This window comes from Somniosus microcephalus, unplaced genomic scaffold, assembly GCF_052327205.1.
Source record: "Somniosus microcephalus isolate GS21.2 unplaced genomic scaffold, FLI_Smic_1.0 unresolved_chr2, whole genome shotgun sequence".
Taxonomy (NCBI): Eukaryota; Metazoa; Chordata; class Chondrichthyes; order Squaliformes; family Somniosidae; genus Somniosus; species Somniosus microcephalus.
The window spans coordinates 70598652-70624812 of record NW_028225180.1 but is presented as its reverse complement, the minus strand read 5'-3'; the positions used below and the strand labels follow the sequence as shown (position 1 = coordinate 70624812).

Sequence of the window (26161 nt, the reverse complement as noted above, 5' to 3'; positions counted from 1 at the left end):
TGCACTGTCACAGAGTGAGCACTGTCACAGAGTGTACACTGTCACCGGTGGTATACGGTCACAGGGGGTACACTCTCACAGAGTGTACACTCTCACAGATGGTACACCATCACAGGGGTATACTGTCACAGAGCGTACACTCTTACAGAGGATGCACTTTCACAGAGTGTGCACTATCACAGAGGGTGCACTGACACAGAGCATTCACTGTCACAGAGGGTACACTGTCACAGAGGGTGCACTGTCACAGAGGGTGCACTGTCACAGAGGGTACACTGTCACCGAGGGTACACTGTCACAGAGGGTGCACTGTCACAGAATTTACACTGTCATCGAGGGTACACTGTCACAGGGTGTACACTGTCACAGAGGGTACACTGTCACAGAGGGTGCACTGTCACAGATGGTGCACTGTCACAGATCGTACACTATCACAGAGGGTACACTGTCACAGAGCGTACACTGTCACAGAGGGTGCACTTTCACAGAGGGTACACTGTCACAGAGCATACACTGTCACAGAGGGTGCACTGTCACAGAGGGTGCACTGTCCCATGGGCTGCACTGTCCCAGAGAGTGCACTGTTGTACAGCGTGCACAGTCCCATGGGGGAACTGTCGCAGAGGGTACACTGTCACAGAGGGTGCACTGTCACAGAGTGTGCACTGTCACAGATGGAGCACTGTCACGGGTGTACACTGTCACAGAGGGTGGACTGTTGCAGAAGATGCACTATCGCAGAGGGTGCACTGTTGCAGAGGGTGCACTGTCATAGAGGGTGTGCTGTTGCTGAGGGTGCACTGTTGCAGAGGGTGCACTGTCACAGTGGGTGCACTGTCACAGAGGGTGCACTGTCACAGAGGGTGGACTGTCACAGGGGTTACACTGTCACAGAGGGTGCACTGTAACAGAATTTACACTGTCACCGAGGGTACACTGCCACAGGGGGTACACTGTCACAGAGGGTGCACTGTCACAGAGGGTGCACTGTCACAGAGGGTGCACTTTCACAGATGGTGCACTGTCGCAGATCATACACTGTCACAGAGCGTACACTCTTACAGAGGATGCACTGTCACAGAGTGTACACTATCACAGAGGGTGCACTGACACAGAGCATACACTGTCCCAGAGGGTGCACTGTCACAGAGGGTGCACTGTCACAGAGGGTGCACTGTCACAGAGGGTGAACTGTCACAGAGCGTATACTGTCGCAGAGGGTGCACTTTCACAGGGGGTGCACTGTCACAGAGAGAGCACTGTCACAGGGGGTACACTGTCACAGAAGGTGCACTGTCACAGAGCGTACATTGTCACAAATGGTTCACTGTCACAGAGCGTATACTGTCGCAGAGGGTGCACTTTCACAGAAGGTACATGGTCACAGAGGGAACACTGCCGCAGAGGGTGCAGTCTCATAGAGGGTGCACTGTTGCTGGGGTGCATTGTCGCAGAGGGTACACTGTCACAGAGGGTGCACTCTCCCAGAGAATGCACTGTCCCTGAGGGTGCACTGTCACAGAGGGTGCACTGTCGCAGAGGGTGCACTGTCACAGAGCATACACTCTCATAGACCGTTCACTATCAAAGGGCGTACACTGTCACAGAGCGTATACTGTCACAGAGCATACACTTTCACAGAGGTTGCACTGTCACAGAGGGTGCACTGTCACAGAGGGAGCACTGTCACGGGGGTACACTGTCACACAGGATGCACTGTCACAGAGGGTTCACTGTCACAGAGGGAGCACTGTCACAGGGGTACACTGTCACAGGGGGTACACTGTCACAGTGGGTATATGGTCACAGGGGGTACACTGTCACAGAGCGTACACTCTTACAGAGGATATACTGTCACTGAGGGTACACTGTGACAGAGGGTGCACTGTCACAGATGGTACACTGTCACAGATCGTACACTGTCACAGAGGGTACACTGGCACATAGCGTATACTGTCGCAGAGGGTGCACTGTCACAGAGGGTGCACTTTCACAGAGGGAGCACTGTCACAGGGGGTACACTGTCACAGAGGGTGCACTGTAAGAGGTGGTACATTGTCACAGAGGTTGGACTGTCATGAGCATACACAGTCACAGAGGGTGCACTGTCACAGAGGGTGCACTGTCACAGAGTGAGCACTGTCACAGAGTGTACACTGTCACCGGTGGTATACGGTCACAGGGGGTACACTCTCACAGAGTGTACACTCTCACAGATGGTACACCATCACAGGGGTATACTGTCACAGAGCGTACACTCTTACAGAGGATGCACTTTCACAGAGTGTGCACTATCACAGAGGGTGCACTGACACAGAGCATTCACTGTCACAGAGGGTACACTGTCACAGAGGGTGCACTGTCACAGATCGTACACTGTCACAGAGCGTATACTGTCACAGAGCATACACTGTCACAGAGGGTACACTGTCACAGAGCGTACACTGTCACAGAGGGTGCACTGTCACAGAGGGTGCAATGTCACAGGGGGTACACTGTCACAGAGGGTGCACTGTCATGGGGGTTACACAGTCACAGAGGGTACACTGTCATAGAGGGTGCACTGACACAGAGGGTGCATTGTCACAAAGGGTACAGTGACTCAGAGGGTACACCGTCGCAGAGGGTGCACTGTCACAGACGGTACACTGTCACAGAGGGTACGCTGTCACAGAGGGTGCTCTGTCACAGAGGGTATACTGTCACAGAGAGTACACTGTCACAGAGGGTGCACTGTCACAGAGGATGCACTGTCACAGAGGGTGCACTGTCACAGAGGGTGCACTGTCACAGGGTGTGCACTGTCACAGATGGAGCACTGTCACGGGTGTACACTGTCACAGAGGGTGCACTGTTGCAGAAGATGCACTATTGCAGAGGGTGCACTGTTGCAGAGGGTGCACTGTCATAGAGGGTGTGCTGTTGCTGAGGGTGCACTGTTGCAGAGGGTGCATTGTCACAGAGGGTGCACTGTCACAGTGGGTGCACTGTCACAGAGGGTGCACTGTCACAGAGGGTGCATTGTAACAGAATTTACACTGTCACCGAGGGTACACTGTCACAGGGGGTACACTGTCACAGAGGGTGCACTGTCACAGAGGGTGCACTGTCACAGAGGGTGCACTGTCACAGATGGTACACTGTCGCAGATCATACACTGTCACAGAGGGTGCACTATCACAGAGGGTGCACTGTCACAGAGAGAATACTGTCGCAGAGAGTGCACTTTCACAGGGCTACACTGTCACCGAGGGTGCAATGTCACAGAGGGTGCACTTTCAAAGAGGATGCACTGTCAGAGGTGGTACACTGTTACTGAGGTTGCACTGTCACAGAGGGTGCACTGTCACAGAGTGTACAGTGTCACAGAGGGTGCACTGTCACAGAGGGGGCACTGTCACGGAGCGTATACTGTTGCAGAGGGTGCTCTGTCACAGAGGGTTCACTGGCACAGAGGATACACTGTCACAGGGGTACACAGTCACAGTGGGTGCACTGTCACAGAGGCTGCACTGTCACGGTGGTAAACAGTCACAGAGGGTGCACTGTCACAGTGGGTGCATTATCACAGAGGGTGCACTGCCACAGAGCGTACACTGTCACAGAGGGTGCACTGTCACAGAGGTTGCACTGTCACAGTGGGTACACTCTCACAGAGTGTGCACTATCACAGAGGGTACACTGTCACAGATCGTACAATGTTACAGAGGGTACACTGTCGCAGAGGGTGCACTGTCACAGAGCATACACTGTCACAGAGCGTACACTGTCACAGAGGTTGCACTGTCACAGAGGGTGCACTGTCACAGAGGGTGAACTGTCACAGAGGGTGCACTGTTGCAGAGGGTACGCTGTCACAGGGGGTATACTGTCACAGAGTGTGCACTGTCACAGAGGGTGCACTGTTGCAGAGGGTACACTGTCACAGGGGGTACACTGTCGCAGAGTGTGCACTGTCACAGAGGGTGCACTGTTGCAGAGGGTACACTGTCACAGGGGGTACACTGTCGCAAAGGGTACACTGTCACAGAGGGTGCACTGTCACAGAGGGTACACTGTCACAGAGTGTACACTGACACAGAGGGTGCACTGTCGCAGAGTGTACCCTGCCACAGAGGGTACACTGTCACAGGGGGTACACTGTCACAGAGGGTACACTGTCAAAGAGGGTGCACTGTCGCAGAGGGTACACTGTCGCAGAGTGTGCACTGTCGCAGAGGGTACCCTGCCACAGAGGGTGCACTGTCACAGAGGGTACAATGTCGCAGAGGATAGACTGTTGCAGAGTGTGCACTGTCGCAGAGGGTACACTGTCACAGGGGGTACACTGTCACAGAGGGTGCACTGTCACAGAGGGTGCACTGTCGCACAGGTTTACACTGTCACAGTGGGTACGCTGATGCAGAGGGTACATTGTCGCAGAGGGTGCACTGTCGCAGAGGGTGCACTATCCCATGGGGTGCACTGTCCCAGAGAGTGAACTGTCGTACAGCGTACACAGTCCCATGGGGGAACTGTTGCAGAGGGTACACTCTCACAGGGGTACAATGTCAGAGAGTGTGCACTGTTGCAGAGTGTACACTTTCACAGAGGGTGCAATGTCACAGGGGGTACATTGTCACAGAGGATACACTGTCACAGAGCGTACACTGACACAGAGGGTGCACTGTCACAGAGGGAAGCCTGCCACAGAGGGTGCACTGTCACTGGCGGTACACTGACACAGAGGGTGCACTGTCACAGAGCGTGCACTGTCACAGAGGGTGCACTGTCAGAGAGTGTACACTGTCACAGAGGGTGTACTGTCACAGAGGGTGCACTGTCACAGAGCGTATACTGTCGCAGAGGGTGCACTGTCACAGAGGGTACACTGCCACAGACGGTGCACTGACACAGAGCATACACTGTCACAGAGGGTACACTGTCACAGAGGGTACACTGTCACCGAGGGTACACTGTCACAGAGGGTGCACTGTCACAGAATTTACACTGTCATCGAGGGTACACTGTCACAGGGTGTACACTGTCACAGAGGGTACACTGTCACAGAGGGTGCACTGTCACAGATGGTGCACTGTCACAGATCGTACACTATCACAGAGGGTACACTGTCACAGAGCGTACACTGTCACAGAGGGTGCACTTTCACAGAGGGTACACTGTCACAGAGCATACACTGTCACAGAGGGTGCACTGTCACAGAGGGTGCACTGTCCCATGGGGTGCACTGTCCCAGAGAGTGCACTGTTGTACAGCGTGCACAGTCCCATGGGGGAACTGTCGCAGAGGGTACACTGTCACAGAGGGTGCACTGTCACAGAGGGTGCACTGTCCCATGGGGTGCACTGTCGCAGAGAGTGCACTGTCGTACAGTGTGCACAGTCCCATGGGGGAAGTGTCGCAGAGGGTACACTGTCACAGGAGGAACAATGTCACAGAGCGTACACTGTCACAGAGGGTGCACTGTCACAGAGGGAGCACTGTCACAGGGGGTACACTGTCACAGAGAGAGCACTGTCACAGGGGATACACTGTCACAGAGGGTCAACTGTCACAGAGGGTGCACTGTCAGAGGTGGTACACTTTTTTTTTATTATTCATTGATGGGATGTGGGCGTCGCTGGCTAGGCCTGCATTTAGTGCCCATCCCTAATTGCCCTTGAGAAGATGGTGGTGAGCCACCTTCTTGAACCGCTGCAGTCCATATGGTGTAGGTACACCCACAATGCTGTTTGGGAGGGAGTTCCAGGATTTTGGCCCAGCGACAGTGAAGGAACGGCGATACAGGTCCAAGTCAGGATGGTGTGTGGCTTGGAGGGGATCTTGTAGGTGGTGATGTTCCCATGCATTTGCTGCCCTTGTCCTTCTAAGTGGTAGAGGTCGCGGGTTTGGAAGGTGCTGTTGAAGGAGCTTTGGTGAGTTGCTGCAGTGCATCTTGTAGATGGTACACACTGCAGCCACAGTGCACCGGTGGTGGAGGGAGTGAATGTTGAAGGTGGTGGATGGAGTGCCAATCAAGCGGGCTGCTTTATCCTGAATGGTGTCGAGCTTCTTGAGTGTTGTTGGAGCTGCACTCATCCAGGCAAGTGGAGAGTATTCCATCACACTCCTGACTTGTACCTTGTAGATGGTGGAAAGGCTTTGGGGAGTCAGGAGGTGAGACACTCGCCGCAGAATTCCCAGCCTCTGGCCTGCTCTTGTAGCCACAGTATTTATATGGCTGGTCCAGTTCAGTTTCTGATCAATGGTAACCCCCAGGATGTTGATAGTGGGGGATTCAGCGATGGTAATGCCATTGACTGTCAAGGGGAGATGGTTAGAGTCTCGCTTGTTGGAGATGGTCATTGCCTGGAACTTGTGTGGTGCGAATGTTACTTGCCACTTGTCAGCCCAAGTCTGAATGTTGTCCAGGTCTTGCTGAATATGGACACGGACTGCGTCAGTATCTGACGAGTCTCGAATGGTGCTGAACAGTGTGCAATCATCAGCGAACATCCCCACTTCTGACCTTATGATGGAGGGAAGGTCATTGATGAAACAGCTGAAGATGGTTGGGCCTAGGACACTGCCCTGAGGAACTCCTGCAGTGATGTCATGTGATTGAGATGAATGACCTCCAACAACCACAGCCAACTTCCTTTGTGCTAGGTATGATTCCAACCAATGGAGAGTTTTCCCCTTGATTCCCATTGACTTCAGTTTTGCTATGGCTCCTTGATGCCACACTCGATCAAATGCTGCCTTGATGTCAAGGGCAGTCACTCTCACCTCACCTCTTGAGTTCAGCTCTTTTGTCCATGTTTGGACCAAGGCTGTAATGAGGTCAGGAGCTGAGTGGCCCTGAGCGGAACCCAAACTGGGCGTCAGTTAGCAGGTTATTGCTGAGTAAGTGCCGCTTGATAGCACTGTCGACGACACCTTCCATCACTTTGCTGATGATTGAGAGTAGACTGATGGGACGGTAATTGGCCGGGTCGGATTTGTCCTGCTTTTTGTAGACAATTTTCCACATTGCCGGATAGATGCCAGTGTTGTAGCTGTACTGGAACAGCTTGGCTAGGAGCGCAGCTAGTTCTGGAGCACAAGTCTTCAGTACTATTGCCAGAATGTTGTCAGGGCCCATAGCCTTTGCAGTATCCAGTGTCTTCAGCCGTTTCTTGACATCACGTGGAGTGAATTGAATTGGCTGAAGACTGGCATCTGTGATGCTGGGGACCTCAGGGGGAGGCCGAGATGGATCATCCACTCGGCACTTCTGGCTGAAGATAGTTGTAAATGCTTCAGCCTTGTCTTTTGCACTCACGTGCTGGGCTCCACCATCATTGAGGATGGGGATATTTTTGGAGCCTCCTCCTCCTGTTAACTGTTTAATTGTCCACCACCACTCACGACTGGATGTGGCAGGACTGCAGAGCTTTGATTTGATCCGATGGTTGTGAGTTCGCTTAGCTCTGTCTATCGCATGTTGCTTCCGTTGTTTGGCATGCAAGTAGTCCTGTGTTGTAGCCTCACCAGGTTGACACCTCATTTTTCGGTATGCCTAGTGCTGTTATCGGCATGCTGTCCTGCACTCTTCATCAAACCAGGGTTGATCTCCCGGCTTGATGGTAATGGTAGAGTGAGGGATATGCCGGGCCATGAGGTTAGAGATTGTGGTTGAATACAATTCTGCTGCTGCTGATGGCCCACAGCACCTCATGGATGCCCAGTTTTGAGTTGCCAGATCTGTTCGAAATCTGTCCCATTTAGCACGGTGGTAGTGCCACACAACACGGTGGAGGGTATCCTCAACATGAAGATGGGACTTCGTCTCCACAAGGACTATGCGGTGGTCACTTCCACCAATGCTGTCATGGACAGATGCATCTGCAACAGGTAGATTGGTGAGGACGAGATCAAGTAGCTTTTTCCCTCTTGCTGGTTCCCTCACCACCTGTCGCAGACCCAGTCTGGCAGCTATGTCCTTTAGGACTCGGCCAGCTCGGTCAGTTGTGGTGCTACCGAGCCACTCTTGGTGATGGACATTGAAGTCCCCCACCCAGAGGACATTTTGTGCCCTTGCTACTCTCAGTGTTTCTTCCAATTGGTGTTCAACATGAAGGAGTACTGATTCATCAGCTGAGGGAGGGCGGTAGGTGGTAATTAGCAGGAGGTTTCCTTGCCCATGTTTGACTTGATGCCATGAGACCTCATGGGGTCCTGAGACAATGTTGAGGACTCCCAGGGATACTCCCTCCAGACTGTATACCACGGTACCACCACCTCAGGTGGGTCTGTCCTGCCGGACTGTCACTGAGGTTGCACTGTCACGAGCGTCCACAGTCACAGAGGGTGCACTGTCACAGAGGGTGCATTGTCACAGATGTTGCACTGTCACAGAGCGTACACTGTCACAGAGGGTGCACTGTCACAGAGGGTGCACTGTCACAGAGGGTGCAACATCACAGAGGGACCACTGTCTCAGAGCATACACTGTCACAGAGGGTGCACTGTCACAGAGGGGGCACTGTCACAGAGCGTATACTGTCGCAGAGGGTGCTCTGTCACAGAGGGTTCACTGTCACAGAGGGAGCACTGTCACAGGGGGTACACTGTCACAGAGGGTGCACTGTCACAGATCATACACTGTCAACTGGGTGCACTGTCACAGAGGGTGCACTGTCACAGAGGGTGCACTGTCACAGTGGTACACAGTCACAGAGGGTGCACTGTCACAGAGGGTGCATTATCACAGAGGGTGCAGTGTCACAGAGCGTACACTGTCACAGAGGGCACACTGTCACAGAGGGTGCACTGTCACAGAGCATACAATGTCATAGATCGTACACTATCACAGGGCGTACACTGTCACAGAGCGTATACTGTCACAGAGCGTACACTGTCACAAAGGGTACACTGTCACAGAGCGTACATTGTCACAGAGGGTGCACTGTCACAGAGGGTGCATTATCACAGAGGGTGCACCGACACAGAGTGTACACTATCACAGAGGGTGCACTGACACAGAGCGTACACTGTCACAGAGTGTACACTATCACAGAGGGTGCACTGACACAGAGCGTACACTGTCACAGAGGGTACACTGTCACAGATGGTGCACTGTCACAGATGGTACACTGCCACAGATCGTACACTGTCACAGATCGTACACTGTCAGAGAGGGTACACTGTCACAGAGCGTACACTGTCACAGAGGGTGCACTGTCACAGAGGGTACACTGTCACAGAGCATACACTGTCACAGAGGGTGCACTGTCACAGAGGGTGCACTGACCCATGGGGTGCACTGTCCCAGAGAGTGCACTGTTGTACAGCGTGCACAGTCCCATGGGGGAACTGTCGCAGAGGGTACACTGTCACAGAGGGTGCACTGTCACAGAGGGTGCACTGTCCCATGGGGTGCACTGTCCCAGAGAGTGCACTGTCGTACAGCGTGCACAGTCCCATGGGGGAACTGTCGCAGAGGGTACACTGTCACAGGGGGTACAATGTCACAGAGCGTACACTGTCACAGAGGGTGCACTGTCACAGAGGGAGCACTGTCACAGGGGGTACACTGTCACAGAGAGAGCACTGTCACAGGGGGTACACTGTCACAGAGGGTGCACTCTCACAGAGGGTGCATTGTCAGAGGTGGTACACTTTTTTTTTTATTATTCATTGATGGGATGTGGGCGTCGCTGGCTAGGCCTGCATTTAGTGCCCATCCCTAATTGCCCTTGAGAAGATGGTCGTGAGCCGCCTTCTTGAACCGCTGCAGTCCATATGGTGTAGGTACACCCACAATGCTGTTAGGGAGGGAGTTCCAGGATTTTGGCCCAGCGACAGTGAAGGAACGGCGATACAGGTCCAAGTCAGGATGGTGTGTGGCTTGTAGGTGGTGATGTTCCCATGCATTTGCTGCCCTTGTCCTTCTAAGTGGTAGAGGTCGCGGGTTTGGAAGGTGCTGTTGAAGGAGCTTTGGTGAGTTGCTGCAGTGCATCTTGTAGATGGTACACACTGCAGCCACAGTGCGCCGGTGGTGGAGGGAGTGAATGTTGAAGGTGGTGGATGGAGTGCCAATCAAGCGGGCTGCTTTATCCTGAATGGTGTCGAGCTTCTTGAGTGTTGTTGGAGCTGCACTCATCCAGGCAAGTGGAGAGTATTCCATCACACTCCTGACTTGTGCCTTGTAGATGGTGGAAAGGCTTTGGGGAGTCAGGAGGTGAGACACTCGCCGCAGAATTCCCAGCCTCTGGCCTGCTCTTGTAGCCACAGTATTTATATGGCTGGTCCAGTTCAGTTTCTGATCAATGGTAACCCCCAGGATGTTGATAGTGGGGGATTCAGCGATGGTAATGCCATTGACTGTCAAGGGGAGATGGTTAGAGTCTCGCTTGTTGGAGATGGTCATTGCCTGGAACTTGTGTGGTGCGAATGTTACTTGCCACTTGTCAGCCCAAGTCTGAATGTTGTCCAGGTCTTGCTGAATATGGACACGGACTGCGTCAGTATCTGACGAGTCTCGAATGGTGCTGAACAGTGTGCAATCATCAGCGAACATCCCCACTTCTGACCTTATGATGGAGGGAAGGTCATTGATGAAACAGCTGAAGATGGTTGGGCCTAGGACACTGCCCTGAGGAACTCCTGCAGTGATGTCATGTGATTGAGATGAATGACCTCCAACAACCACAGCCAACTTCCTTTGTGCTAGGTATGATTCCAACCAATGGAGAGTTTTCCCCTTGATTCCCATTGACTTCAGTTTTGCTATGGCTCCTTGATGCCACACTCGATCAAATGCTGCCTTGATGTCAAGGGCAGTCACTCTCACCTCGCCTCTTGAGTCCAGATCTTTTGTCCATGTTTGGACCAAGGCTGTAATGAGGTCAGGAGCTGAGTGGCCCTGAGCGGAACCCAAACTGGGCGTCAGTTAGCAGGTTATTGCTGAGTAAGTGCCGCTTGATAGCACTGTCGATGACACCTTCCATCACTTTGCTGATGATTGAGAGTAGACTGATGGGACGGTAATTGGCCGGGTCGGATTTGTCCTGCTTTTTGTAGACAATTTTCCACATTGCCGGATAGATGCCAGTGTTGTAGCTGTACTGGAACAGCTTGGCTAGGAGCGCAGCTAGTTCTGGAGCACAAGTCTTCAGTACTATTGCCAGAATGTTGTCAGGGCCCATAGCCTTTGCAGTATCCAGTGTCTTCAGCCGTTTCTTGACATCACGTGGAGTGAATTGAATTGGCTGAAGACTGGCATCTGTGATGCTGGGGACCTCAGGAGGAGGCCGAGATGGATCATCCACTCGGCACTTCTGGCTGAAGATAGTTGTAAATGCTTCAGCCTTGTCTTTTGCACTCACGTGCTGGGCTCCACCATCATTGAGGATGGGGATATCTTTGGAGCCTCCTCCTCCTGTTAACTGTTTAATTGTCCACCACCACTCACGACTGGATGTGGCAGGACTGCAGAGCTTTGATTTGATCCGATGGTTGTGAGTTCGCTTAGCTCTGTCTATCGCATGTTGCTTCCGTTGTTTGGCATGCAAGTAGTCCTGTGTTGTAGCCTCACCAGGTTGACACCTCATTTTTCGGTATGCCTAGTGCTGTTATCGGCATGCTGTCCTGCACTCTTCGTCAAACCAGGGTTGATCTACCGGCTTGATGGTAATGGTAGAGTGAGGGATATGCCGGGCCATGAGGTTAGAGATTGTGGTTGAATACAATTCTGCTGCTGCTGATGGCCCACAGCACCTCATGGATGCCCAGTTTTGAGTTGCCAGATCTGTTCGAAATCTGTCCCATTTAGCACGGTGGTAGTGCCACACAACACGGTGGAGGGTATCCTCAACATGAAGATGGGACTTCGTCTCCACAAGGACTGTGCGGTGGTCACTTCCACCAATGCTGTCATGGACAGATGCATCTGCAACAGGTAGATTGGTGAGGACGAGATCAAGTAGCTTTTTCCCTCTTGCTGGTTCCCTCACCACCTGTCGCAGACCCAGTCTGGCAGCTATGTCCTTTAGGACTCAGCCAGCTCGGTCAGTTGTGGTGCTACCGAGCCACTCTTGGTGATGGACATTGAAGTCCCCCACCCAGAGGACATTTTGTGCCCTTGCTACTCTCAGTGTTTCTTCCAATTGGTGTTCAACATGAAGGAGTACTGATTCATCAGCTGAGGGAGGGCGGTCGGTGGTAATTAGCAGGAGGTTTCCTTGCCCATGTTTGACTTGATGCCATGAGACCTCATGGGGTCCTGAGTCAATGTTGAGGACTCCCAGGGATACTCCCTCCCGACTGTATACCACGGTGCCACCACCTCAGGTGGGTCTGTCCTGCCGGACTGTCACTGTGGTTGCACTGTCACGAGCGTCCACGGTCACAGAGGGTGCACTGTCACAGAGGGTGCATTGTCACAGATGGTGCACTGTCACAGAGCGTACACTGTCACAGAGGGTGCACTGTCACAGAGGGTGCACTGTCACAGAGGGTGCACTGTCAGAGTGGGTACACTGTCACAGAGGGTGCAATGTCACAGAGGGACCACTGTCTCAGAGCATACACTTTCACAGAGGGTGCACTGTCACAGAGGGGGCACTGTCACAGAGCGTATACTGTCACAGAGGGTGCTCTGTCACAGAGGGTTCACTGTCACAGAGGGAGCACTGTCACAGGGGGTACACTGTCACAGAGGGTGCACTGTCACAGATCATACACTGTCAACTGGGTGCACTGTCACAGAGGGTGCACTGTCACAGAGGGTGCACTGTCACAGTGGTAAACAGTCACAGAGGGTGCACTGTCACAGAGGGTGCATTATCACAGAGGGTGCAGTGTCACAGAGCGTACACTGTCACAGAGGGCACACTGTCGCAGAGGGTGCACTGTCACAGAGCATACAATGTCATAGATCGTACACTATCACAGGGCGTACACTGTCACAGAGCGTATACTGTCACAGAGCGTACACTGTCACAAAGGGTACACTGTCACAGAGCGTACATTGTCACAGAGTGTGCACTGTCACAGAGGGTGCATTATCACAGAGGGTGCACTGACACAGAGTGTACACTATCACAGAGGGTGCACTGACACAGAGTGTACACTGTCACAGAGTGTACACTATCACAGAGGGTGCACTGACACAGAGCGTACACTGTCACAGAGGGTACCCTGTCACAGATGGTGCACTGTCACAGATGGTACACTGTCACAGATCGTACACTGTCACAGATCGTACACTGTCACAGAGGGTACACTGTCACAGAGCGTACACTGTCACAGAGTGTGCACTGTCACAGAGGGTGCACTGTCACAGAGCGTATACTGTCGCAGAGGGTGCACTGTCACAGAGGGAGCACTGTCACAGAGGGAGCACTGTCACAGAGGGTGCACTATCACAGAGGGTGCATTGTCACAGATGGTGCACTGTCACAGAGCGTACACTGTCACAGAGGGTGCACTGTCACAGAGGATGCACTGTTGCAGAGGGTGCACTGTTGCAGAGGGTGCACTGTCGCAGAGGGAGCATTGTCACAGATGGTGCACTGTCACAGAGCGTACACTGTCACAGAGGGTGCACTGTCACAGAGGGTGCACTGTCACAGAAGGTGCACTGTCACAGAGCGTATACTGTCACAGAGCGGATACTGTCACAAATGGTTCACTGTCACAGAGGGTGCACTGTCGCAGAGGGAACACTGCCGCAGAGGGGGCACTCTCATAGAGGGTGCACTGTTGCAGAGGATGCACTATCGCAGAGGGTACACTGTATCAGCGGGTGCACTGTCACAGAGGGTACACTGTCACAGAGAATGCACGGTCCCTGAGGGTGCACTGTCAGAGAGGGTACACGGTCGCAGAGGGTACACTGTCAAAGAGGGAACACTGCCGCAGAGGGTGCACTCTCACAGAGGGTGCACTGTTGCAGAGGATGCACTATCGAAGAGGGTGCACTGTTTCAGCGGGTGCACTGTCGCAGAGGGTACACTGTCACAGAGGGTGCACTGTCACAGAGGGTGCACTGTCACCGGGGTACACAGTCACAGAGGGTGCACGGTCACAGAGAGTGCACTGTCACAGGGGTACACAGTCACAGAGGGTGCACTGTCACAGAGGGTGCATTATCACAGAGGGTGCACTGTCACAGAGCGTACACTGTCACAGAGGGTGCTCTGTCACAGAGGGTGCACTGTCACAGAGGGTGCATTGTCACAGAGGGCGCACTGTCACAGAGCATACACTGTCACAGAGGGTGCACTCTCACAGTGGGTGCACTGTCACAGAGGGTGCATTATCACAGAGGGTGCACTGTCACAGAACGTACACTGTCACAGAGGGTGCACTGTCACAGAGGGTGTACTGTCACAGTGGGTACACTGGCACAGTGGGTACACTGGCACAGAGGGTACACTGTCACAGAGCGTACACTGTCACAGAGGGTACACTGTCACAGAGCGTACACTGTCACAGAGGGTGCACTGTCACAGAGGGTGCACTGTCACAGAGGGTACACTGTCACAGGGGGTACACTGTCACACAGGATGCACTGTCACAGAGGGTACACTGTCACAGAGGGTGCACTGTCACAGAGGGTGCACTGTCACAGGGGGGACACTGTCACAGAGGGTGCACTGTCACAGAATTTACACCGTCACCGAGGGTACACTGTCACAGAGGGTACACTGTCACAGAGGGTGCACTGTCACAGAGGGTGCACTGTCACAGAGGGTACACTGTCACAGGGTATACTGTCACAGAGCGTACACTCTTACAGAGGATGCACTGTCACAGAGTGTACACTATCACAGAGGGTGCACTGACACAGAGCATACACTGTCCCAGAGGGTACACTGTCACAGAGGGTGCATTGTCACAGAGGGTGCACTGTCACAGAGGGTGCACTGTCACAGAGGGTGCACTGTCACAGAGCGTATACTGTCGCAGAGGGTGCACTTTCACAGGGGGTATACTGTCACAGAAGGTGCACTTTCACAGAGCGTACATTGTCACAAATGGTTCACTGTCACAGAGGGTGCACTGTCGCAGAGGGTGCATTGTCACAGAAGGTATATGGTCACAGAGGGAACACTGCCGCAGAGGGTGCACTCTCATAGAGGGTGCACTGTTGCTGGGGTGCATTGTCGCAGAGGGTACACTGTCACAGAGGGTGCACTCTCCCAGAGAATGCACTGTCCCTGAGGGTGCACTGTCACAGAGGGTACATGGTCGCAGAGGGTACACTGTCAAAGAGAGAACACTGCCGCAGAGGGTGCACTCTCACAGAGGGTGCACTGTTGCAGAGGATGCACTATTGCAGAGGGTGCACTGTATCAACGGGTGCACTGTCACAGAGGGTACACTGTCACAGAGGGTGCACTGTCATAGATGGAACACTGATACAGAGAGTGCTCTGTCACAGAGGACACGCAATCACAGAGTGTACACTGTCACAGAGTGTACACTGTCACAGAGGGTACACTGTCACACAGGGTGCACTGTCACAGAGGGTGCACTGTCACGGGGGTACACAGTCACAGAGGGTGCAATATCACAGAGGGATCACTGTCACAGATGGTGCAATGTCACAGAGGGTGCACTGTCACAGAGGGGGCACTGTCACAGAGCTTATACTGTCGCAGAGGGTGCTCTGTCACAGAGGGTTCACTCTCACAGAGGGAGCACTGTCACTGGGGGTACCCTGTCACAGAGGGTGCACTGTCACAGAGGGTGTACTGTCATGGGGGTACACAGTCACAGAGGGTGCACTGTCACAGAGAGTGCACTGTCACAGGGGTACATAGTCACAGGGGGTGCACTGTCACAGAGGGTGCATTATCACAGAGGGTGCACTGTCACAGAGCGTACACTGTCACAGAGGGTGCACTGTCACAGAGGGTGCACTGTCACAGAGGGTGCATTGTCACAGAGGGTGCACTGTCACAGAGGGTGCACTGTCACAGAGGGTGCACTGTCACAGTGGGTACACTGGCACAGAGGGTACACTGTCACAGAGCGTATACTGTCACAGAGCATACACTGTCACAGAGGGTACACTGTCACAGAGCGTACACTGTCACAGAGGGTGCACTGTCACAGAGGGTGCAATGTCACAGGGGGTACACTGTCACAGGGGGTACACTGTCACAGGGGGTACACTGTCACACAGGATGCACTGTCACAAAGGGTGCACTATCACAGGGTGTGCATTCTCACAGAGGGTGCACTGTCGCGGGGGATACACAGTCACAGAGGGTACACTGTCATAGAGGGTGCACTGACACAGAAGGTGCATTGTCACAGAGGGTACACTGACTCAGAGGGTACACCGTCGCAGAGGGTGCACTGTCACAGAGGGTACACTGTCACAGAGGGTACGCTGTCACAGAGGGTGCTCTGTCACAGAGGGTATACTGTCACAGAGAGTACACTGTCACAGAGGGTGCACTGTTACAGAGGATGCACTGTCACAGAGGGTGCACTGTCACAGAGGGTGCAATGTCACAGAGGGTGCACTGTCACAGAGTGTGCACTGTCACAGATGGAGCACTGTCACGGGTGTACACTGTCACAGAGGGTGCACTGTTGCAGAAGATGCACTATCGCGGAGGGTGCACTGTTGCAGATGGTGCACTCTCATAGAGGGTGTGCTGTTGCTGAGGGTGCACTGTTGCAGAGGGTGCATTGTCACAGAGGGTGCACTGTCACAGAGGGTGCACTGTCACAGGGGTTACACTGTCGCAGAGGGTGCACTGTCACAGAGGGTGCACTGTAACAGAATTTACACTGTCACCGAGGGTACACTGTCACAGGGGGTACACTGTCACAGAGGGTGCACTGTCACAGAGGGTGCACTGTCACAGAGGGTGCACTGTCACAGATGGTACACTGTCGCAGATCATATACTGTCACAGAGCGTACACTCTTACAGAGGATGCACTGTCACAGAGTGTACACTATCACAGAGGGTGCACTGACACAGAGCATACACTGTCCCAGAGGGTACACTGTCACAGAGAGTGCACTGTCACAGATGGTACACTGTCGCAGATCATACACTGTCACAGAGGGTGCACTGTCACAGAGGGTGCACTATCACAGAGCGTGCACTGTCACAGAGAGTATACTGTCGCAGAGGGTGCACTTTCACAGGGGGTGCACTGTCACAGAGAGAGCACTGTCACAGGGGGTACACTGTCACAGGGGGTACACTGTCACACAGGATGCACTGTCACAGAGGGTACACTGTCACAGAGGGTGCACTGTCACAGAGGGTGCACTGTCACAGGGGGTACACTGTCACAGAGGGTGCACTGTCACAGAATTTACACCGTCACCGAGGGTACACTGTCACAGGGGGTACACTGTCACAGAGGGTGCACTGTCACAGAGGGTGCACTGTCACAGAGGGTACACTGTCACAGGGTATACTGTCACAGAGCGTACACTCTTACAGAGGATGCACTGTCACAGAGTGTACACTATCACAGAGGGTGCACTGACACAGAGCATACACTGTCCCAGAGGGTACACTGTCACAGAGAGTGCACTGTCACAGATGGCACACTGTCGCAGATCATACACTGTCACAGAGGGTGCACTGTCACAGAGGGTGCACTATCACAGAGGGTGCACTGTCACAGAGAGTACACTGTCGCAGAGGGTGCACTTTCACAGGGGGTGCACTGTCACAGAGAGAGCACTGTCACAGGGGGTACACTGTCACAGGGGGTACACTGTCACACAGGATGCACTGTCACAGAGGGTACACTGTCACAGAGGGTGCACTGTCACAGAGGGTGCACTGTCACAGGGGGTACACTGTCACAGAGGGTGCACTGTCACAGAATTTACACCGTCACCGAGGGTACACTGTCACAGGGGGTACACTGTCACAGAGGGTGCACTGTCACAGAGGGTGCACTGTCACAGAGGGTACACTGTCACAGGGTATACTGTCACAGAGCGTACACTCTTACAGAGGATGCACTGTCACAGAGTGTACACTATCGCAGAGGGTGCACTGACACAGAGCATACACTGTCCCAGAGGGTGCACTGTCACAGAGGGTGCACTGTCACAGAGGGTGCACTGTCACAGAGGGTGAACTGTCACAGAGCGTATACTGTCGCAGATGGTGCACTTTCACAGGGGGTGCACTGTCACAGAGAGAGCACTGTCACAGGGGGTACACTGTCACAGAAGGTGCACTGTCACAGAGCGTACATTGTCACAAGTGGTTCACTGTCACAGAGCGTATACTGTCGCAGAGGGTGCACTTTCACAGGGGATATACTGTCACAGAAGGTGCACTGACACAGAGCATACACTGTCCCAGAGGGTACACTGTCACAGAGGGTGCACTGTCACAGAGGGTGCACTGTCACAGAGGGTGAACTGTCACAGAGCGTATACTGTCGCAGAGGGTGCACTTTCACAGGGGGTGCACTGTCACAGAGAGAGCACTGTCACAGTGGGTACACTGTCACAGAAGGTGCACTGTCACAGAGCGTACATTGTCACAAATGGTTCACTGTCACAGAGCGTATACTGTCGCAGAGGGTGCACTTTCACAGGGGATATACTGTCACAGAAGGTGCACTGTCACAGAGCGTACATTGTCACAAATGGTTCACTGTCACAGAGGGTGCACTGTCGCAGAGGGTGCATTGTCACAGAAGTTACATGGTCACAGAGGGAACACTGCCGCAGAGGGTGCAGTCTCATAGAGGGTGCACTGTTGCTGGGGTGCATTGTCGCAGAGGGTACACTGTCACAGAGGGTGCACTCTCCCAGAGAATGCACTGTCCCTGAGGGTGCACTTTCACAGAGGGTACACGGTCGCAGAGGGTACACTGTCAAAGAGAGAACACTGCTGCAGAGGGTGCACTCTCACAGAGGGTGCACTGTTGCAGAGGATGCACTATCGCAGAGGGTGCACTGTATCAACGGGTGCACTGTCGCAGAGTGTGCACTGTCACAGAGGGGGCACTGTCACAGAGCGTATACTGTCGCAGAGGGTGCTCTGTCACAGAGGGTTCACTATCACAGAGGGAGCACTGTCACAGGGGGTACCCTGTCACAGAGGGTGCACTGTCACAGAGGGTGCACTGTCATGGGGGTACACTGTCACAGAGAGTACACTGTCACAGAGGGTGCACTGTCACAGAGGGTGCACTGTCTCAGAGGGTGCACTGTCACAGAGGGTGCAATGTCACAGAGGGACCACTGTCACAGAGCGTATACTGTCGCAGAGGGTGCACTGTCACAGAGTGTGCACTGTCACAGAGGGTGCACTGTCGCAGAGGGTGCACTGTCACAGAGCATACACTCTCATAGACCGTACACTATCACAGGGTGTACACTGTCACAGAGCGTATACTGTCACAGAGCATACACTGTCACAGAGGTTGCACTGTCACAGAGGGTGCACTGTCACAGAGGGTGCACTGTCACAGGGAGTACACTGTCACACAGGATGCACTGTCACAGAGGGTTCACTGTCACAGAGGGAGCACTGTCACGGGGGTACACTGTCACAGGGGTACACTGTCACAGGGGGTACACTGTCACAGGGGGTATATGGTCACAGGGGGTACACTGTCACAGAGCGTACACTCTTACAGAGGATGCACTGTCACAGAGGGTACACTGTCACAGAGGGTACACTGTCACAGAGGGTGCACTGTCACAGATGGTACACTGTCACAGATCGTACACTGTCACAGAGGGTACACTGGCACATAGCGTATACTGTCGCAGAGGGTGCACTGTGACAGAGGGTGCACTTTCACAGAGGGAGCACTGTCACAGGGGGTACACTGTCACAGAGGGTGCACTGTAAGAGGTGGAACACTGTCACAGAGGTTGGACTGTCATGAGCGTACACAGTCACAGAGGGTGCACTGTCACAGTGGGTGCACTGTCACAGAGGGAGCACTGTCACAGAGTGTACACTGTCACCGCGGGTATACGGTCACAGGGGGTACACTCTCACAGAGTGTACACTCTCACAGATGGTACACCGTCACAGGGGTACACTGTCACAGAGCGTACACTCTTACAGAGGATGCACTGTCACAGAGTGTACACTATCACAGAGGGTGCACTGACACAGAGCGTACACTGTCACAGAGGGTACACTGTCACAGAGGGTGCACTGTCACAGATCGTACACTGTCACAGAGTGTACACTGTCACAGAGCGTACACTGTCACAGAGGGTGCACTGCAACAGAGCATATACTGTTGCAGAGGGTGCACTTTCACAGGGGGTGCACTGTCACAGGGGGAGCACTGTCACAGAGGTGCACTGTCACAGAGGGTGCACTGTCAGAGGTGGTACACTGTCACTGAGGTTGCACTGTCATGAGCGTACACAGTCACAGAGGGTTCACTGTCACAGAGGGTGCATTGTCACAGATGGTGCACTATCACAGAGCGTACAGTGTCACAGAGGGTGCAATGTCACAGAGGGACCACTGTCACAGAGCATACACTGTCACAGAGGGTGCACTGTCACAGAGGATGCACTGTCACAGAGCGTACACTGTCACAGAGGGTGCACTGTCACAGAGGGTGCACTGTCACAGTGGGTACACTGTCACAGAGTGTGCACAATCACAGAGGGTATACTGTCACAGATCGTACACTGTCACAGATCGTACACTGTCGCAGAGGGTGCACTGTCACAGAGCATACACTGTCATAGATCGTACACTATCACAGGGCGTACACTGACAAAGAGCGTATACTGTCACAGAGCGTACACTGTCACAGAGGGTACACTGTCACAGAGGGTGCACTGTCACAGAGGGTACACTGCCACAGAGGGTGCACTGTCACAGATGGTACACTGTCACAGATGGTACACTGTCACAGAGGGTACACATTCACAGAGCGTACACTGTCACAGAGGGTGCACTGTCACAGAGGGTGCACTGTCACAGAGCGTATATTGTTGCAGAGGGTGCACTGTCACAGAGGGTGCACTGTCACAGAGGGAGCACTGTCACAGGGGGTACACTGTCACAGATGGTGCAGTGTCACAGAGTTTGCACTATAAGAGCATACACAGTCACAGAGGATGCACTGTCACAGAGGGTGCACTGTCACAGAGGGAGCACTGTCACAGGGGGTACACTGCCACAGAGGGTACACTGTCCCAGAGGGTGCACTGTCACAGAACATACACTGTCATAGATCGTACACTATCACAGGGCATCCACTGTCACAGAGCGTATACTGTCACAGAGGGTACACTGTCACAGAGTGTACACTGTCACAGAGGGTGCACTGTCACAGAGGGTGCAATGTCACAGAGGGTGCATTGTCACAGATGGTGCACTGTCACAGAGGGTGCACTGTCACAGAGGGACCACTGTCACAGAGCATACACTGTCACAGAGGGTGCACTGTCACAGGGGGTACACTGTCACAGAGGGTGGACTGTCACAGAGGGTGCACTGTCACAGAGTGTGCACTGCCACGGTGGGACACAGTCACAGAGGGTGCACTGTCACAGAGGGACCACTGTCACAGGGGGTATACGGTCACAGTGGGTACACTCTCAGAGAGGGTACACTGTCACAGGGGTATACTGTCACAGAGCGTACACTGTCACAAAGGGTGGACTGCCACGGTGGTACACAGCCACAGAGGGTGCACTGTCACAGAGGGTGCATTATCACAGAGGGTGCACTCTCACAGAGCGTACACTGTCACAGTGGGTACACTGTCACAGATCATACACTGTCACAGAGGGTACACTGTCGCAGAGGGTGCACTGTCACAGAGCATACACTGTCATAGATCGTACACTATCACAGGGCGTACACTGCCACAGAGCGTATACTATCACAGAGCGTACACTGTCACAGAGGGTACACTGTCACAGAGTGTACACTGTCACAGGGTGTACACTGTCACTGAAGGTGCAATGTCACAGAGGGTGTGCTGAGGGTGCACTGTCACAAAGGGTGCACTCTCACAGAGGATGCACTATCGCAGAGAGTGCACTGTCACAGAGAGTGCACTGTCCCAGAGGGTGCACTGTCACAGAGGGTGCACTCTCACGGGGGTACACAGTCACAGAGCGTACACTGTCACATGGGGTACACTGTCCCAGAGGGTGCACTGTCGCAGATGGTGCATTGTCACAGGAGGTACACTGTCACAGAAGGAACACTGCCGCAGAGGGTGCACTCTCACAGAGGGTGCACTGTCCCAGAGTGTGTACTGTCCCAGAGGGTGCACTGTCACAGAGGGAACACTGTCACAAGGGGTACTGTCGCAGAGGGAATACTGTCACTGAGGGAACACTGCCACAGAGGGTGCACTCTCACAGAGGGTGCACTATTGCAGAGGATGCACTATCACAGAGGGTACACTGTCACAGGGGGTGCACTCTCCCAGAGAATGCACTGTCCCTGAGGGTGCACTGTCACAGAGGTTACACTGTCGCAGAGGGTGCACTATCGCAGAGATTGCACTGTATCAGAGGGTGCGCTGTCACAGAGGGTTCACTGTCACAGAGGGTGCACTGTCCCAGAGGATGCACTGTCACAGAGGGTGCACTGTCATAGCTGGAACACTGTTACAGAGAGTGCACTGTCACAGAGGATACACTGTTTCAGAGGGTGCACTGTCACAGAGGGTACACTGACTCCGAGGGTACACTGTCGCAGAGGGTGCACTGTCACAGAGTGTACACTGTCACAGAGGGTGCACTGTCACAGGGGGTACACTGTCCCAGAGGATGCACTGGCACAGAGGGTGCACTGTCACAGAGGGTGCACTGTCACAGGTGGTACACAGTCACAGAGGGTGCAATATCACAGAGGGTGCACCGTCACAGAGCGTATACTGTCGCAGAGGGTGCACTGTCACAGAGTGTGCACTTTCACAGAGGGTGCACTGTCACAGAGAGTTCACTGTCACAGGGGTACACATTCATAGAGGGTGCACTGTCACAAAGAGTGCACTATCACAGAGGGTGCACTGTCACAGAGCCTACACTGTCACAGCGGGTGGAATGTCACAGAGGGACCACTGTCACAGAGCGTACACTGGTACAGAGGGTGCACTGTCACAGAGGGTGAACTGTCACAGAGGGTGCACTGTTACAGAGCGTATACTGTTGCAGAGGGTGCACAGACACAGAGGGTGCACTGCCACAGAACGTATACTGTTGCAGAGGGTGCACTGGCACAGAGGGTGCACTGTCACAGAGGTGCACTGTCACAGAGTGTATACTGTTGCAGAGGGTGCACTGGCACAGAGGGTGCACTGTCACAGAGGGAGCACTGTCACAGGGGGTACACTGTCACAGAGGGTGCACTGTCACAGAGGGTGCACTGTCACAGAGGGAGCACTGTCACAGGGGGTACACTGTCACAGAGGGTGCACTGTCACAGAGGGTGCACTGTCACGGGGGTACACAGTCACAGAGGGTGCACTGTCACCGAGGGTACACTGTCACAGGGGGTACACTGTCACAGAGGGTGCACTGTCACAGAGGGTGCACTGTCACAGAGGGTGCACTGTCACAGATGGTACACCGTCGCAGATCATATACTGTCACAGAGCGTACACTCTTACAGAGGATGCACTGTCACAGAGTGTACACTATCACAGAGGGTGCACTGACACAGAGCATACACTGTCCCAGAGGGTACACTGTCACAGAGAGTGCACTGTCACAGATGGTACACTGTCGCAGATCATACACTGTCACAGAGGGTGCACTGTCACAGAGGGTGCACTATCACAGAGGGTGCACTGTCACAGAGAGTATACTGTCGCAGAGGGTGCACTTTCACAGGGGGTGCACTGTCACAGAGAGAGCACTGTCACAGGGGGTACACTGTCACAGGGGGTACACTGTCACACAGGATGAACTGTCACAGAGGGTACACTGTCACAGAGGGTGCACTGTCACAGAGGGTGCACTGTCACAGGGGGTACACTGTCACAGAGGGTGCACTGTCACAGAATTTACACCGTCACCGAGGGTACACTGTCACAGAGGGTACACTGTCACACAGGGTGCACTGTCACAGAGGGTGCACTGTCACGGGGGTACACAGTCACAGAGGGTGCACTGTCACAGAGGGGGCACTGTCACAGAGCTTATACTGTCGCAGAGGGTGCTCTGTCACAGAGGGTTCACTCTCACAGAGGGAGCACTGTCACAGGGGGTACCCTGTCACAGAGGGTGCACTCTCACAGAGGGTGTACTGTCATGGGGGTACACAGTCACAGAGGGTGCACTGTCACAGAGAGTGCACTGTCACAGGGGTACATAGTCACAGGGGGTGCACTGTCACAGAGGGTGCACTGTCACAGAGGGTGCATTATCACAGAGGGTGCACTGTCACAGAGCGTACACTGTCACAGAGGGTGCACTGTCACAGAGGGTGCACTGTCACAGAGGGTGCACTTTCACAGTGGGTACACTGGCACAGAGGGTACACTGTCACAGAGCGTATACTGTCACAGAGCATACACTGTCACAGAGGGTACACTGTCACAGAGCGTACACTGTCATAGAGGGTGCACTGTCACAGAGGTTGCACTGTCACAGAGTGTACACTGTCACAGAGGGTGCACTGTCACAGGGGGTACACTGTCCCAGAGGATGCACTGGCACAGAGGGTGCACTGTCACAGAGGGTGCACTGTCACAGGTGGTACACAGTCACAGAGGGTGCAATATCACAGAGGGTGCACCGTCACAGAGCGTATACTGTCGCAGAGGGTGCACTGTCACAGAGTGTGCACTTTCACAGAGGGTGCACTGTCACAGAGAGTTCACTGTCACAGGGGTACACATTCATAGAGGTTGCACTGTCACAAAGAGTGCACTATCACAGAGGGTGCACTGTCACAGAGCCTACACTGTCACAGCGGGTGGAATGTCACAGAGGGACCACTGTCACAGAGCGTACACTGGTACAGAGGGTGCACTGTCACAGAGGGTGAACTGTCACAGAGGGTGCACTGTCACAGAGTGTATACTGTCGCAGAGGGTGCACTGTAATAGAGGGTTCACTGTCACAGAGGAGCACTGTCACAGAGGGTGCACTGTTACAGAGCGTATACTGTTGCAGAGGGTGCACAGACACAGAGGGTGCACTGCCACAGAACGTATACTGTTGCAGAGGGTGCACTGGCACAGAGGGTGCACTGTCACAGAGGTGCACTGTCACAGAGTGTATACTGTTGCAGAGGGTGCACTGGCACAGAGGGTGCACTGTCACAGAGGGAGCACTGTCACAGGGGGTACACTGTCACAGAGGGTGCACTGTCACAGAGGGTGCACTGTCACAGAGGGAGCACTGTCACAGGGGGTACACTGTCACAGAGGGTGCACTGTCACAGAGGGTGCACTGTCACGGGGGTACACAGTCACAGAGGGTGCACTGTCACCGAGGGTACACTGTCACAGGGGGTACACTGTCACAGAGGGTGCACTGTCACAGAGGGTGCACTGTCACAGAGGGTGCACTGTCACAGATGGTACACTGTCGCAGATCATATACTGTCACAGAGCGTACACTCTTACAGAGGATGCACTGTCACAGAGTGTACACTATCACAGAGGGTGCACTGACACAGAGCATACACTGTCCCAGAGGGTACACTGTCACAGAGAGTGCACTGTCACAGATGGTACACTGTCGCAGATCATACACTGTCACAGAGGGTGCACTGTCACAGAGGGTGCACTATCACAGAGGGTGCACTGTCACAGAGAGTATACTGTCGCAGAGGGTGCACTTTCACAGGGGGTGCACTGTCACAGAGAGAGCACTGTCACAGGGGGTACACTGTCACAGGGGGTACACTGTCACACAGGATGAACTGTCACAGAGGGTACACTGTCACAGAGGGTGCACTGTCACAGAGGGTGCACTGTCACAGGGGGTACACTGTCACAGAGGGTGCACTGTCACAGAATTTACACCGTCACCGAGGGTACACTGTCACAGTGGGTACACTGTCACAGAGGGTACACTGTCACACAGGGTGCACTGTCACAGAGGGTGCACTGTCACGGGGGTACACAGTCACAGAGGGTGCAATATCGCAGAGGGATCACTGTCACAGATGGTGCACTGTCACAGAGGGTGCACTGTCACAGAGGGGGCACTGTCACAGAGCTTATACTGT

At 53.8% G+C, this 26161-nt stretch overlaps 1 pseudogene; it reads right to left on the bottom strand.

Annotated features, from left to right (window-relative positions):
* Window positions 1-6769: 6769 nt before the first annotated feature.
* Window positions 6770-10847, bottom strand: LOC147092800 (uncharacterized; annotated as a pseudogene).
* Between the last annotated feature and the right edge of the window lie 15314 nt (window positions 10848-26161).